The 14,727-nt window shown below is 42.8% G+C and overlaps 1 protein-coding gene and 1 non-coding gene across 4 annotated transcripts in view; both read right to left on the bottom strand.

Annotated features, from left to right (window-relative positions):
• The window catches only part of LOC123759046 (chondroitin sulfate N-acetylgalactosaminyltransferase 2), a 32,140-nt gene that overhangs the window by 17,240 nt on the left and 173 nt on the right, over window positions 1–14,727 (bottom strand). For 2 of the 3 annotated variants that reach the window (XM_045743801.2, XM_045743798.2), the window contains exon 2: window positions 10,222–10,671. The exons of the other annotated variant lie outside the window; for it this stretch is intronic. The gene's annotated coding sequence lies outside the window, so the exon portion shown is untranslated. The remainder of the gene's footprint in view (window positions 1–10,221; window positions 10,672–14,727) is intronic. 3 annotated transcript variants of the gene reach the window in all.
• Window positions 585–703, bottom strand: LOC123759234 (5S ribosomal RNA). Its single transcript, XR_006773018.2, has one exon. It is a non-coding gene; the product is annotated as a 5S ribosomal RNA (ribosomal RNA).

Below are 14,727 nucleotides of genomic sequence, written 5' to 3'. Positions count from 1 at the left end.
ATCCCAGGATGTTGTAAGGTGTTTATTATGCCACACACATGTGAATAACTGAAAGGTCTTTGTTTATATGACAGATGTGAGCGGTGAAGGACTAAAGGTGTGGGATAGTCAGGTGTGTGTACATGTACGGCACGTGCACAGTAGGTGTACATGTGCACTGTGTTACAGCTGCGAGGACTGTGCGGTCATTAGTATTCTTACTTGTGTACAGTACGTGACTTGTACAGTGATGACGTGTAGCTGAAAAACAATACCTCGAGGTGCTTCCGGGGCTTAGCGTCCCCGCGGCCCGGTCGTCGACCAGGGGCCAGATTCACGAAAGTACTTACGCAAGCACTTACGAACGTGTACATCTTTCCTCAATCTTTGACGGCTTTGGTTACATTTATTAAACAGTTTGCAAGCATGAAAACTTCCCATTCGACTGTTGTTATTGTTATAAACAGCCTCCTGGTGCTTCGGAGATCATTAACTGTTTAATAATTGTAAACAAAGCCGCCAAAGATTGAGAAAAGATGTACAGGTTCGTAAGTGCTTGCGTTATTGCTTCGTGAATCTGGCCCCAGGCCTCCAAAAAACATTATTGCCAACGGGATTTGGTGTTCCCAGGCGGTCACCCATCCAAGTACTAACCAAACCCAACGTTGCTTAACTTCGCTGATCGGACGAGAAGCGGTGTTCTCAACGTGGTATGGCCGTTGGCCAATGGTTGAATAATAAGTAGAGAGTAGGAACAAATCCACAAGGGCCGTGACGAGGATTCAAACCTGCGTCGAATCGAAGGTTCGAATCCTCGTCACGGCCCTTGTGGATTTGTTCATTTGATGCATCACGTTAGTGTGATCTCTGTGTGCAGAGAGTAGGGGCTGAGTGGACAGCGTTCTGGATTCGTAGTCCTAGGGTTTCCGGGTTCGATCCCCGGCGGAGGCGGACACCAATGAACAGAGTTTCTTGCACCCCCCCTGATGCTCCTGTTCACCTAGCGGTAAATAGGTACCTGGGAGTTAGACAGCTGCTACTGGCTGCTTCTTGGGGGGGGGGGGTGTAACAAAAAGGAGGTAAATTTGGAACAAGTTTCTCAGGAACTTTAAGAGGCAGGTTGGGAAATAATTGATCACTGACGTGTAATTTAAAAGTGCACATACACTTGTGAGGGGACAAGTGTTAAGTACGTAGCTGATGTGTGCGTTTGTGTATACATGGGTCCTTGATGCGTCTGTGTATACATGGGTCCTTGGTGCGTTTGTGTATACATGGGTCCTTGATGCGTCTGTGTATACATGGGTCCTTGGTGCGTTTGTGTATACATGGGTCCTTGATGCGTTTGTGTATACATGGGTCCTTGATGCGTCTGTGTATACATGGGTCCTTGGTGCGTTTGTGTATACATGGGTCCTTGATGCGTTTGTGTATACATGGGTCCTTGATGCGTCTGTGTATACATGGGTCCTTGGTGCGTTTGTGTATACATGGGTCCTTGATGCGTTTGTGTATACATGGGTCCTTGATGCGTCTGTGTATACATGGGTCCTTGGTGCGTTTGTGTATACATAGGTCCTTGATGCGTCTGTGTATACATGGGTCCCTGATGCATGTGTGTGTTTGTGTATACATTGGTCCTTGGTGGATGTGTGTGTGTGTATATGTGGATCCACACACACACACACACATATATATGTGTGTGTGTGTCTGACATTGTCACATTCTTAATCACGTGTTTATTTTCGTGATATACACACACACACATATATATATATATATATATATATATATATATATATATATATATATATATATATATATATATATATATATATATATATATCTAAGTACATTAACGTCGTAGTCATCGTCGCTCTCAAGTCATCTCCAATATGTTCACCACTCACCATCATTCGGCTCATCTTCATCACCATTTGCAGCACCAATCACCATCATTTGTTTTTCCTATTGCACATTTCTTGTTCGTAAATTTGCATCTCCTTTTGACGTGTTCTGCTTGCCCCTCAGGTTTAAGGTGTCAGAGGCATCGGCCAGCCTAGCGCGCCTGACTTATTGTTGATGTTTTAGTAAACTCAGAACGAAATGTCCATGTAGCACGGGCTATGGCGAGCCCGTAAACACCGCGCCTGACGCTTCTCGCTGCTCTTATTATGCAACCCCCCTCACCCAACTTACCTTATGTGGGCTGTTGATTATGTCATGTGAGGTTGTCATGTGGGTTCTCGCTGGCCCACACTGGTTATACCAGGGTTGCCATGTGGGTTCTCGCTGGCCCACACTGGTTATACCAGGGTTGCCATGTGGGTTCTCGCTGGCCCACACTGGTTATACCAGGGTTGCCATGTGGGTTCTCGCTGGCCCACACTGGTTATACCAGGGTTGCCATGTGGGTTCTCGCTGGCCCACACTGGTTATATCAGGGGTTGACATGTGGGTTCTCGCTGGCCCACACTGGTTATGTCAGAGGTTATCATGTCTGTCAGCTGCTATAGCGAACACCGACCCTGTGCTCTCTAACGGACACCGTAATTCGTGACGGAAACTGCAATCTTTTTTGTTTTACTGTCAGTGCCGGATGGCTGTTATCAGCGTCACGTTGATAGCATCTTTAACAACACTGCGCTCATGTTTTTTTCAGTGCTATAAATAAGTTACATTTTACTGTGTTCGTTCTATGAGTTTTGGATTATATTATTATTTTTTTTTCATTAATGAAATATGTTTTATACAATTAATCAAAACAAGTTTTAGTTTAGTTTCATGAGATTGTTAATGATTGGAAGAGATGACCAGGAGCCAGATTCACGAAGCAGTTACGCAAGTACTTACGAACCTGTCCATCTTTTCGCAATATTTCGCGGCTTTGTTTACTATAAATAAACAGTTAATGAGCGCCAGGAGGCTGTTTATGACAATAACAACAGTTTATTGGCAAGTTTTCATGCTTGTAAACTGTTTAATAAATGTAACCAAAGCCGTCAAAGATTGAGGAAAGATGTACACGTTCGTAAGTGCTTGCGTAACTGCTTCGTGAACCTGGCCTCAACTCCTTTCAATTGCTACCTGTGTTAAGCTTGACCCCTAATTAGTGAAACCTCAGAGCTCGGTAATCATCCCCGCTTATGTGCAACAATTATTTCCCGATGATTTACTATGAGTCGCATAAGTCAATTGCCTTATATAACTTTAACAACTGTAAAGGTCTTCAGAGCCTCGTTGCAGTTATCATGGTTGCAACCCGTCATCACACTAGGCTGGTTAAAGCACCGGCCGTCCTCCCCATACGCATTCATCAATTTTAACATACTGTGTATTAAAAATGAGTTTGTTATATATAAATTAATATTGTTATACATAAAAATTATATGTATAATTAGGCGTAGGTTAGGTTAGGTGTTTAGGTTCTGTTGGCGATTATTTTCTATTTGAAGTACGTGGGTGAAGCATTTATAGAATTGTGGGTCGAACAGAGGACGTGAGCGAAGCACTTGTTCGGGAAGTGTTCGGACGTCATCAGTTGTGCAGCCCGTCCTCCAAATAAAGATCCAAATGTGATTCCATGCACCCACCAAACCCCCTGTTTATGAATGAAAAGCGGTTTACACACGACTCACAACTGCTGACATTCGAACATATCCGGAACAAGTGCTTCACTGACGAATTTTGTTCGAATCACAACGCTATAAATGCTTCACCCACGTACTACAAATACAAATAATCACAAACAGAACCTAAACACCTAACCTAACCTAACCTATGCCTATTTATACACAATATGCTAATATATATATATATATATATATATATATATATATATATATATATATATATATATATATATATCTAAGTACATTAACGTCGTAGTCATCGTCGCTCTCAAGTCATCTCCAATATGTTCACCACTCACCATCATTCGGCTCATCTTCATCACCATTTGCAGCACCAATCACCATCATTTGTTTTTCCTATTGCACATTTCTTGTTCGTAAATTTGCATCTCCTTTTGACGTGTTCTGCTTGCCCCTCAGGTTTAAGGTGTCAGAGGCATCGGCCAGCCTAGCGCGCCTGACTTATTGTTGATGTTTTAGTAAACTCAGAACGAAATGTCCATGTAGCACGGGCTATGGCGAGCCCGTAAACACCGCGCCTGACGCTTCTCGCTGCTCTTATTATGCAACCCCCCTCACCCAACTTACCTTATGTGGGCTGTTGATTATGTCATGTGAGGTTGTCATGTGGGTTCTCGCTGGCCCACACTGGTTATACCAGGGTTGCCATGTGGGTTCTCGCTGGCCCACACTGGTTATACCAGGGTTGCCATGTGGGTTCTCGCTGGCCCACACTGGTTATACCAGGGTTGCCATGTGGGTTCTCGCTGGCCCACACTGGTTATACCAGGGTTGCCATGTGGGTTCTCGCTGGCCCACACTGGTTATATCAGGGGTTGACATGTGGGTTCTCGCTGGCCCACACTGGTTATGTCAGAGGTTATCATGTCTGTCAGCTGCTATAGCGAACACCGACCCTGTGCTCTCTAACGGACACCGTAATTCGTGACGGAAACTGCAATCTTTTTTGTTTTACTGTCAGTGCCGGATGGCTGTTATCAGCGTCACGTTGATAGCATCTTTAACAACACTGCGCTCATGTTTTTTTCAGTGCTATAAATAAGTTACATTTTACTGTGTTCGTTCTATGAGTTTTGGATTATATTATTATTTTTTTTTCATTAATGAAATATGTTTTATACAATTAATCAAAACAAGTTTTAGTTTAGTTTCATGAGATTGTTAATGATTGGAAGAGATGACCAGGAGCCAGATTCACGAAGCAGTTACGCAAGTACTTACGAACCTGTCCATCTTTTCGCAATATTTCGCGGCTTTGTTTACTATAAATAAACAGTTAATGAGCGCCAGGAGGCTGTTTATGACAATAACAACAGTTTATTGGCAAGTTTTCATGCTTGTAAACTGTTTAATAAATGTAACCAAAGCCGTCAAAGATTGAGGAAAGATGTACACGTTCGTAAGTGCTTGCGTAACTGCTTCGTGAACCTGGCCTCAACTCCTTTCAATTGCTACCTGTGTTAAGCTTGACCCCTAATTAGTGAAACCTCAGAGCTCGGTAATCATCCCCGCTTATGTGCAACAATTATTTCCCGATGATTTACTATGAGTCGCATAAGTCAATTGCCTTATATAACTTTAACAACTGTAAAGGTCTTCAGAGCCTCGTTGCAGTTATCATGGTTGCAACCCGTCATCACACTAGGCTGGTTAAAGCACCGGCCGTCCTCCCCATACGCATTCATCAATTTTAACATACTGTGTATTAAAAATGAGTTTGTTATATATAAATTAATATTGTTATACATAAAAATTATATGTATAATTAGGCGTAGGTTAGGTTAGGTGTTTAGGTTCTGTTGGCGATTATTTTCTATTTGAAGTACGTGGGTGAAGCATTTATAGAATTGTGGGTCGAACAGAGGACGTGAGCGAAGCACTTGTTCGGGAAGTGTTCGGACGTCATCAGTTGTGCAGCCCGTCCTCCAAATAAAGATCCAAATGTGATTCCATGCACCCACCAAACCCCCTGTTTATGAATGAAAAGCGGTTTACACACGACTCACAACTGCTGACATTCGAACATATCCGGAACAAGTGCTTCACTGACGAATTTTGTTCGAATCACAACGCTATAAATGCTTCACCCACGTACTACAAATACAAATAATCACAAACAGAACCTAAACACCTAACCTAACCTAACCTATGCCTATTTATACACAATATGCTAATATATTATAATATTAATATATACTTGAGAAAATTCCCGTTTTGAATGAACAGCATGTTAAAATATATGAATGCGTCTGTGGGGTTGACCGATGAATGTAATGGACTTGAGTCGAGGACGGGTTGTATAAAACAGCCCGTCCTCTAAATAAAAAATCCAAAGTCCATTCCATGCACCCGCCAAACCCCCTGTTTATGAATGAAAAGCGGGTTACACACGACTCACAACTGATGACGTCCGAAAATTTCCGGAACAAGTGCTTCACTGACGACTTTTGTTCGAACCACAACGCTGTAAATGTTTCACCCACGTACTAGAAACACAAATAATCGCCTACAGAACCTAAACACCTAACCTAACCAGTGCCTAAATATATCCAATATGCTAATATATAATAATATTAATTTATATTTCAGAAAAGTTCTGTTTTGAATGAACAGAATGTTAAAATTCAGGAATGCGTCTTTCGGGGGGTCGACCACTGGATGGAATGGACTTTGGGGTTGCCGAGATACCGTTTTCCTGTGAAATTTGCCTTATGTGTGAGAGAGCGGACGCAGGACAAAACGCAAGGTTGACATATTGATCGCATTATCATAGCAAGACACAGAGACGGGTCACGTCCACTCCCGCAGTGAGAGCTACGCCCTTGGAGGCTCCGCTAAGTAATGCCTTTTTTTGTTCGAATTCCAATGTTGTTACCTTTTTTTTAATTGTTATCTGGCAACACTTGTTTAATCGTGCTATTGTGACTCCGCCACGATCTTGGTAACCATTATATATTTTGTGTCGTTTCCTCTACACCTTTTGTCGTTCCTTATGCACCTTTTGTCGTTCCTTCTGCACTTTTTTCTCTTGCTTTACGTAGATAAAGAAAAATAGTTGTGTTAGGCGGAGGGCTCTTTCTTTTTATTTTAAAGATAATATATTTTTTTAAACAGTGGAAAAGCTATACAGAGCCTAGCGCAGCTATACAGAGCCTAGCGCAGCTATACAAAGCCTAGCGCAGCTATACAGAGCCTAGCGCAGCTATACAAAGCCTAGCGCAGCTATACAGAGCCTAGCGCAGCTATACAGAGCCCAGCGCAGCTATACAGAGCCCAGCGCAGCCATACATTACAGAACCCAGCATCTGCCTGTCACCTGCTACCTTCATCAAGACTCACCACGAATATCACACATTTCCCCCCACCACACCTCATCTCTATTTATAAACACACCTCCCTATAAAAAAAAACGCATATGGCTATTTGCGATAACCCGAGTTACGGGCTCACCATAGCCCGTGCTACATGGACAGTTCGTTCTATCTAAATCTAAAACAACAACAACAACTATTTGCGTATATTTCACGAGGCTTTATCTGAATTTGTTTTTTTCTTTAAGTTTTCGGCATGAGTCAAATCCGCAGCAGTCAGCAGTGAAAACTCTTTTAAACAAAATAACAAGACAAAAGTCGGGTTGTTAAAAGGAGTAGAAGTCTCTAGATCAACATATTTCACCGCCAGATAAATATTCTTGGCAGAGGCTGCAGGGTTGCGGGAATGTGTAGGAACTCAGAGAGAGAGAGAGAGAGAGAGAGAGAGAGAGAGAGAGAGAGAGAGAGAGATGGAGGGGGAGGATCTATTGTGAGTTATGACTATACATTACTGCCTCCGTTCTCACAACACTTGGGAAAGGAACACTTACGAAATACATTATACAACAAAGCCAAACAATGGGAAGACAGTGTATATAAGACTTCAAATGTTTACTAGTTTGTGTAACATGCCCATCAGTATGGGAGTACGACGTCACTGCTTCCTCTGGCGGAGCTTGAGGAACTCGACGGCCTGTAACAGTTAAGTTTGCAGGCGATGAGTCACAATAACGTGGCTAAAGTAAGTTGACCAAACCACACACTAGAAGGTGAAGGGACGACGACGTTTCGGTTCGTCCTGGACCATTCTCAAGTCGATGGGATCGACTTGCGAATGGTCCAGGACGGACCGAAACGTCGTCGTCCCTTCACCTTCTAGAGTGTGGTCTGGTCAATTAAGTTTGCACCGTCCATGTAATCATATTGTAACCCCTCTTCTGTAATAGTCTGAATATGTGTGTGTGTGTGTATTCACCTAGTTGTGCTTGCGGGGGTTTGAACTTTGCTCTTTCGGCCCGACTCTCTACTGTCAATCAACTGTTACCAAGTACTAACTAATTCCCCCCCCCCCTCCCACACACACACAGGAAGCAGCTCCGTAACAGCTGTCTAACTCCCAGGTACCTATTTACTGCTAGGTAACAGGGGCATTCAGGATGAAACTTTGCCCATTTGTTTCTGCCTGGTCCGGGAATTAAGAGTTCTGCGCGTTGTTCACTCAGCTACCAGACCCCTATGTGTGTGTGTGAGAGAGAGTAGATGACACCAGCGTAGATGTGTCAGTGGGTGACACCACTGGAATGTGCCAAGTGAAGGAAGGAAGATAGCTAGGGGGGGGGGAGGCGATGGTTCAAGATAGCTGTGAGAGAGAGGTGTGTCGGAAGTCTAGTGTCAATAGCAATTATTTATCAAATTTGTAAACGGTGATTTAACATTAGGGTTGGTGTAGGACCGGAGTGCAGGGAGAACGACCAGTTGCAACACAGTATTGGGGCCAGATTCACGAAGCCATTTCGCAAGTACTTACGAACCTGTACATCTTTTCTCAATCTTTGGCGGCTCTGTTTACAATTATTAAACAGTTAATGAACTCCGAAGCACCAGGAGACTGTTTATAATAATAACAACAGTTGATTGGGAAGTTTTCATGCTTGTAAACTGTTTAATACATGTAACCGAAGCCGTCAAACATTGGTGAAAGATGTACACGTTTGTAAGTACTTGCGTGACTGCTTCGTGAATCTGGCCTCTGGTTACCAGACCTCACTCTGTACAGGATTGCGAGTACAGATGATTGTACAGGATTACAGGATATGTACTTGCGCTCATTGATTGATTGATGAAGATTAGGCCACCCAAGAGGTGGCACGGGCATGAGTAGCTCGTAAAAGCAGTAGACATGAACATTGCGCTCATGTTCACAGCTGGGTACTATATATATACCCGTGGGTGTGACGTGAAGTAACGTGACAGACCTGGCACGTCTCCTGTGCCAGGTGAGTACAACGGGTTCAACATAGCCCGTGCTACTTGGAACGTTTTGTCCCGAGTAGCTGAATCTAAATAACAAACAGTAAGGTTATCTGGGGCGCGCCATCTCCCGCTAGGTGGTGGCGGGACGCGAGTCTGGGCGCAGCACTGGCACGGGTCTAGGTAGTGTTAGTGGTACATCGCGTAGCTAACACTGCTTTTTCTCTCATATCAAAGTGCGTTCACTGACAGTCTTGCCGGGTCTTTCACCCCGCGCCAGCCACTCCCCAGCCCCCCAGTGCAGCCACTCAGTACTGCAGAGGACAGCAAGGGTGTGGTTCTCAGGGTTCATGCTAATACGCAATACTTCTAAATATAACCCTGCAGCCCTATATTAAGTACATCACTTGGGATCTAGGGGCGTATCTTGAATGTGACAAATAATACGGGAAGCTGAAGGTGGCAACGCTCTCCTACGCCTCACCTCTCCATAATTTCATAATATTCAAAATGTAGACGAACAAATGATATTTAATTGTCCTGTAATCTCATCAAAATGTATTTGAAATCAGCTACACACTCAGATTCACTACTGTACTGAATGCTGAACTTTGCTTGCTCGCCAGTGGGCTATGCTCCCATAATTCCGATATGGTCATTTTATAAGAAACATGTTGGGTACGCTAGGATGGAGTCCATTATTTACTGGTCTCTACAAGTGTACACTGGTGCAATCACGCTAAGTTCCTTCTACCTGCCTCTTCCGCCAGCCTTGATATATCATGATATCTGATGGTATCATGACATCTTGAAATATGGTGGTTGTTAACGGCCTTACTTGACAGCTTATCTCCTGCTGTAATGATTGACATTGACGGTTGTAATTATGCGGGAAGGATACATCCTGTATATATGTACACCCGGGGAGGATACATCTTGTATATATGTACACCCGGGGAGGATGCATCCTGTAAACATGTACACCCGGGGAGGATACATCCTGTATATACGTACACCCGGGGAGGATGCATCCTGTATATACATATACCCGGGGAGGATACATCCTGTATACAACGCACACACAAAACATATGTACGAATGCCCAAGAAATTAGAGACGTTTTATACACTAAATACACAACGATAACAAATAATGTAAAGATTTTTGTACACCGAGATGGACGTCAAAACTTCCACCAGAGGAAAGAAATGGTAATAACTTACTTAATTAAACAAAAAAGGGAAGAAAGGAATAATAATAAACTTAATTACACAAAGTAGGGAAGAAAGGAATGGTAATAAACTTACTTAATTATAGAAAGTAGGGTTCCTTGGCAGCGGTGAGCAGAGGACGAAAGAACATCAGCCATGCAGGTGGCATGACCAAACTGTAGCCAGCTGAGAGCCCGCCTCAACACTGACTGCGTTCGTAGGCTGCTGGGTGGTGGTAAGCTTGCCAATCCCAGCTTTAACTTCACTCAACACTCATCCGACTAACTTGTATCATCCACAGAGACTTTTAGTTACTGTGGGGCAATATGGTTTGACGTCACCAAGTTACCCCACTGATAACAGCTTATTTAATGCTCACGGTCATTGATTATTATTCGAACTTTATCTTATGTTATAGGCGTCGAGTGTGGACCCGGTCTGCATTATAATGGAGGTTGTCTCATTATAGCGTTCTTAGCCTACTGTAGCCTAGTATAGGCCTGCCTCTGATCTCTCACAACCCGCCCGCGCTCTCCTGTAGCCTATCTGGAAATAAAATTATACTTTGAAACACATACATACAGTAATTCTACTTGATGAAGATTCAGTCCTAATTCTTGTTTGTGCGTAAGAGGTTGGTAAAATGCCTGGCTTGTCTCCTTCAGGGTCGTTGAAGGTTGCGAGTGATCTTAAGCAATAATAATAACAAGGTCACGTCGTCTTAAAAATGTTAGTAGAATATCACTTTTAAATCAAGTAAACTGAACGATGTGAGGGGAATTTTGAGCCACTGAGATTTTTAAACAACAGCCACTGAGATTTTTTAAACAATAGCTACTGACAAATTTTAAAGAATAATCACTGATAAATTTTAACCACTAAACACTGATCAATTTTACACAATAACCATTGAAAATATTTAATCAAAAGTCATTAAAAAATTAACCAAAAAGCCACATTGCAAGCAACTGTGTCTTAGGAACAGTCTGGTTAACCTGACTACCAAGCAGGACGCCTAGTCAAAGACCGGGCCCCGGGGACAATTGATCCTCAGGACCAACCCAAAGTAAAGAAAAAAAAAGTAATCACTAATGAAATTTGAACATTAACCACTGAGAAAGTGAGAAAAGCAAAATGCTCCTTGAGGAAACTGACCTTCCCTTGTAGCCGAGATAGTAAGAGCAATGTTTAGAGTTGATAGTGTTGGTAGAGGAATGCTTTAATTTCCGTCACAAGATTAAAGTGGTGGCGTCGAGTTGCCGTGGTGAGAACAGACTGTCTCTGTCTTATCTCTGCCTAAATGATTCCGATGCGGGATCACTTAGATATACAATAATATAGGCTTCGTGTTTACAAACGTGCAGTATTTGCCTACTTTTATTTGGTAGAGAGGGGGGGGGGGAGGTAGAAATAGCCTAAGCTACGCTATTCCTTTGAGATGTATTTCTTTCTTGTCTCAATAAACATACTTGAACTTGAACTATTTGGTTGAGCCTGAGCGATTTGGTCTGGGTTCGTATCCTGGCCGGGGAGGATTGACTAGGCGCCAATCTTTAAATGTATGCCTCTGTTCACACAGCGGTGAACGGGTACCTGGTTGTTAAACGATATATTATTAATATATAACACAAATTCCTGTGCTGAGTGTTCATAGAAACTAGCCAACTTTAGTTTCCGCGTTAGGTCCTCAAATAAAAATCATTAGTCTCTGAAACAATATTTTTTTTTTATTTATTTCTCAGAAATATATTATTTTTATTTTCCAATAACAGCGTGGTATTTGTTATATACGTTGGCTAGGCTGTAGGAATGGGGGAAGAGAAACGACAGATGACTGATAGATGTAGGAAAAGAGGAGGGGAAGAGGATACGAGGAAAAGGAGGCGGAGGAGAGGGAGGGATTGTGGTGATGCTGGAAGTTGAGTAAACAAGGATTTCTTAGACAGTGTTCATGAGATTTTGCTAGTAAGTCTCTCCAAAGCCTCTTGTGTTTACCCTCTCCCATTGTTCTGGCCTCGTCAGTTTAAGAGTGAGTGCTGAACAGACTCTTTCTTGATGAGAAGGGCAGAGATAAGTTAGTTTAGTAGCAGCTTCTGTCGTCTGTTAGCAGTCCCTGTGGCGCAGTGGTAAAACACTCGCCAGATGCTTCACGAGCGCTTTGGCCTGGGTTCGTATCCTGGCCAGGGAGGATTGAATGGGCGCCAATCCTCAACTGTAGCATTTGTTCACCCCAGCAGTGAATGGGAACAGTTGTTAAACGATTTGGCGGGTCGTACTCCGGGGAAAATTAGGATGAAGGACTTGTCCGAAACGCTGTGCGTGCTAGTTAGTGACTGTACAAGAATGTAAGAATTGTAAAAAAAAAACTACCCCTTACCCCGATTCTCATGCACCTTGGTCACCTTTTGTTCAAGCTGCCGCCCAGTTGGGTGGCTGTGGAGCAAGACTAGTAAGTGCGTGACTCGCCATAGATGTTAATAAGTGCCTTGTATAGTGACTGTTGTGAGCTTCTTGTTGAATCACTTGTGACATAAAAGATTATCGATATGTATATGTGCAAATGATTGTATATATTTATATATGTACATGTATATATAACATTAACAATTGTGTAACTAGCTTGAAAAGATTGTCACTTGCTTAGCTAAATGAACTATATAGTTCAGTTCCTGAACCGAACCTGAACATCTCTGTAACCCTTTCCACCACCGCCCACGGGATGGGTATGAGTTGCATAATAAAGAAAGAAATTGAAATTTAATATTCTACACACACACACACACGCACACACACACACACACACACACACACACACACACACACACACACACACACACACACACACACACACACACACACACACACACACACGAGAGAGAGAGAGAGCCAGGCTTAGTATGACTATGGCAGCTGAATGAGGCTTCAGAGGTACTTTGCCATTCGCTAACTGATGTTTTGATGTTTTCAATAAAACACCTGAGACAGGTCATTTCTCAGAATTCTGCTAAAAGGCAAACGTAGTTCAAGTTCAAGTATGTTTACTGAGACAAGAAAGAAATACATCTCACAGGGATAGAGTAGCTTAGGCTATTTCTACCCCCCTCAAACGTAGTCCTGATACTCAAAAAAGGCGATAGACAAGTGTAACTGAAGTAGAGATCGGTGTCACTGATAAGTATGCCATATAAAGTACTGGAGTTGTTGAAATCAATTCGATACGCAGCTTTAAATTTAAACATGATAAGAACAGTGAGTGAACTCCACATTAATTGTCAATATAAAATCATATCGGATCTGCATGTTATTTTCGAATTACTGTTATATTGAAAATTATTTTTATATTTAATTAGTCGAGGGCATTATGCTACTTAAATAATAAATGTGTTTCTTGGGTTATTACACTATATTGTAATTACATTTTAAATCATTCTGACTCGGCAGGTCCCTAATCGCGACAGGCAGGGGATGGTATGGATGTAGATCGTTAAGCGTATTGGGTCTAACCAGTAACTAGTTGGGTGACCACGTGGCCAGCCTCGCTCTTGTCTAGGAGGATCTCCTTAGGTCAAAGTTCTCTTATCTCTGGCAATGATATTCCATAATTAATTTCATGTTATTTGTGAATTCATAAACATTCACTCGCGGGAATCAGTCTCAAGAGAGGCAGGTGTCTTGGTTATAGAATGTTAAGTTTAGGAAACCAGAGTGTTGGCCAATAATCACTTGTTGATGCACTCCTCATACTCTCCTACTTCCATGCTTCTCATCCTATATTACTCTCCCACTGTGATGCTTCTCATCCTATATTATTCTCCCACTTAAGTGTGTGCTCCTCTAACTGGATTTTATATCATAACATAATATACTGTGGGCATGTTTCTAAACATATTTAGGTACATGGTCATATTGGCAGGTATCCTAGCCTATGTGAAGGAGGACACTTTGTGCCAAGGGAGAGATAGCCATGTGATACTAAAAGTCCCCATCTCTCAGTCTTGTTTTATTAACACATTTAGATCCATCTACATTTATGGCCCTTTTTTTGTATTAATACATTAGGTACATCTGTATTTGTGCAGTTACCCTAGACTATATGAAAGGGAATAGTGTCAAAAAGCTAGCTCATTTATGGCCGTTACTCATATCCTCTCGATAAATCTCTGGGAAATGTGCACCCTATTTCAGCGTATGGGAACCGTTACTTCCCGTCGACCTCTACGCCTGGCTACGCCCATGTTATCAACAGCATCTGACTACGTTGTGAGACACCTTGGCTCTAGGACATGTGTAACATACAGATACCAAGCGCTCTTGCACAAATGGACAAGTGCACCTCGTCTCCGGCAGCCACACACACACTCCCAAGACACCCAGCCGTGTCCCACCACCTCAGATACCACCAACCTTATTGACACGTTCACATAATAATGTTGGTGGAGTGGCGCGGCGGCTGTGATACATGAACAGCATCCCCACTTCACTGTGCCCCTCTCTCTCTCACTCTCTTTCTCCTCTCTCTGAGGCACTCTCTCTCCCCCAGTCGCCTCTAGGACGCAAGTAGGATCAATACTTTCCCCACAATGTGACTGGTGCCGTCTGGTG

This window comes from Procambarus clarkii, chromosome 15, assembly GCF_040958095.1.
Source record: "Procambarus clarkii isolate CNS0578487 chromosome 15, FALCON_Pclarkii_2.0, whole genome shotgun sequence".
Taxonomy (NCBI): domain Eukaryota; kingdom Metazoa; phylum Arthropoda; class Malacostraca; order Decapoda; family Cambaridae; genus Procambarus; species Procambarus clarkii.
This window is presented reverse-complemented; position numbering and strand designations above follow the sequence as displayed.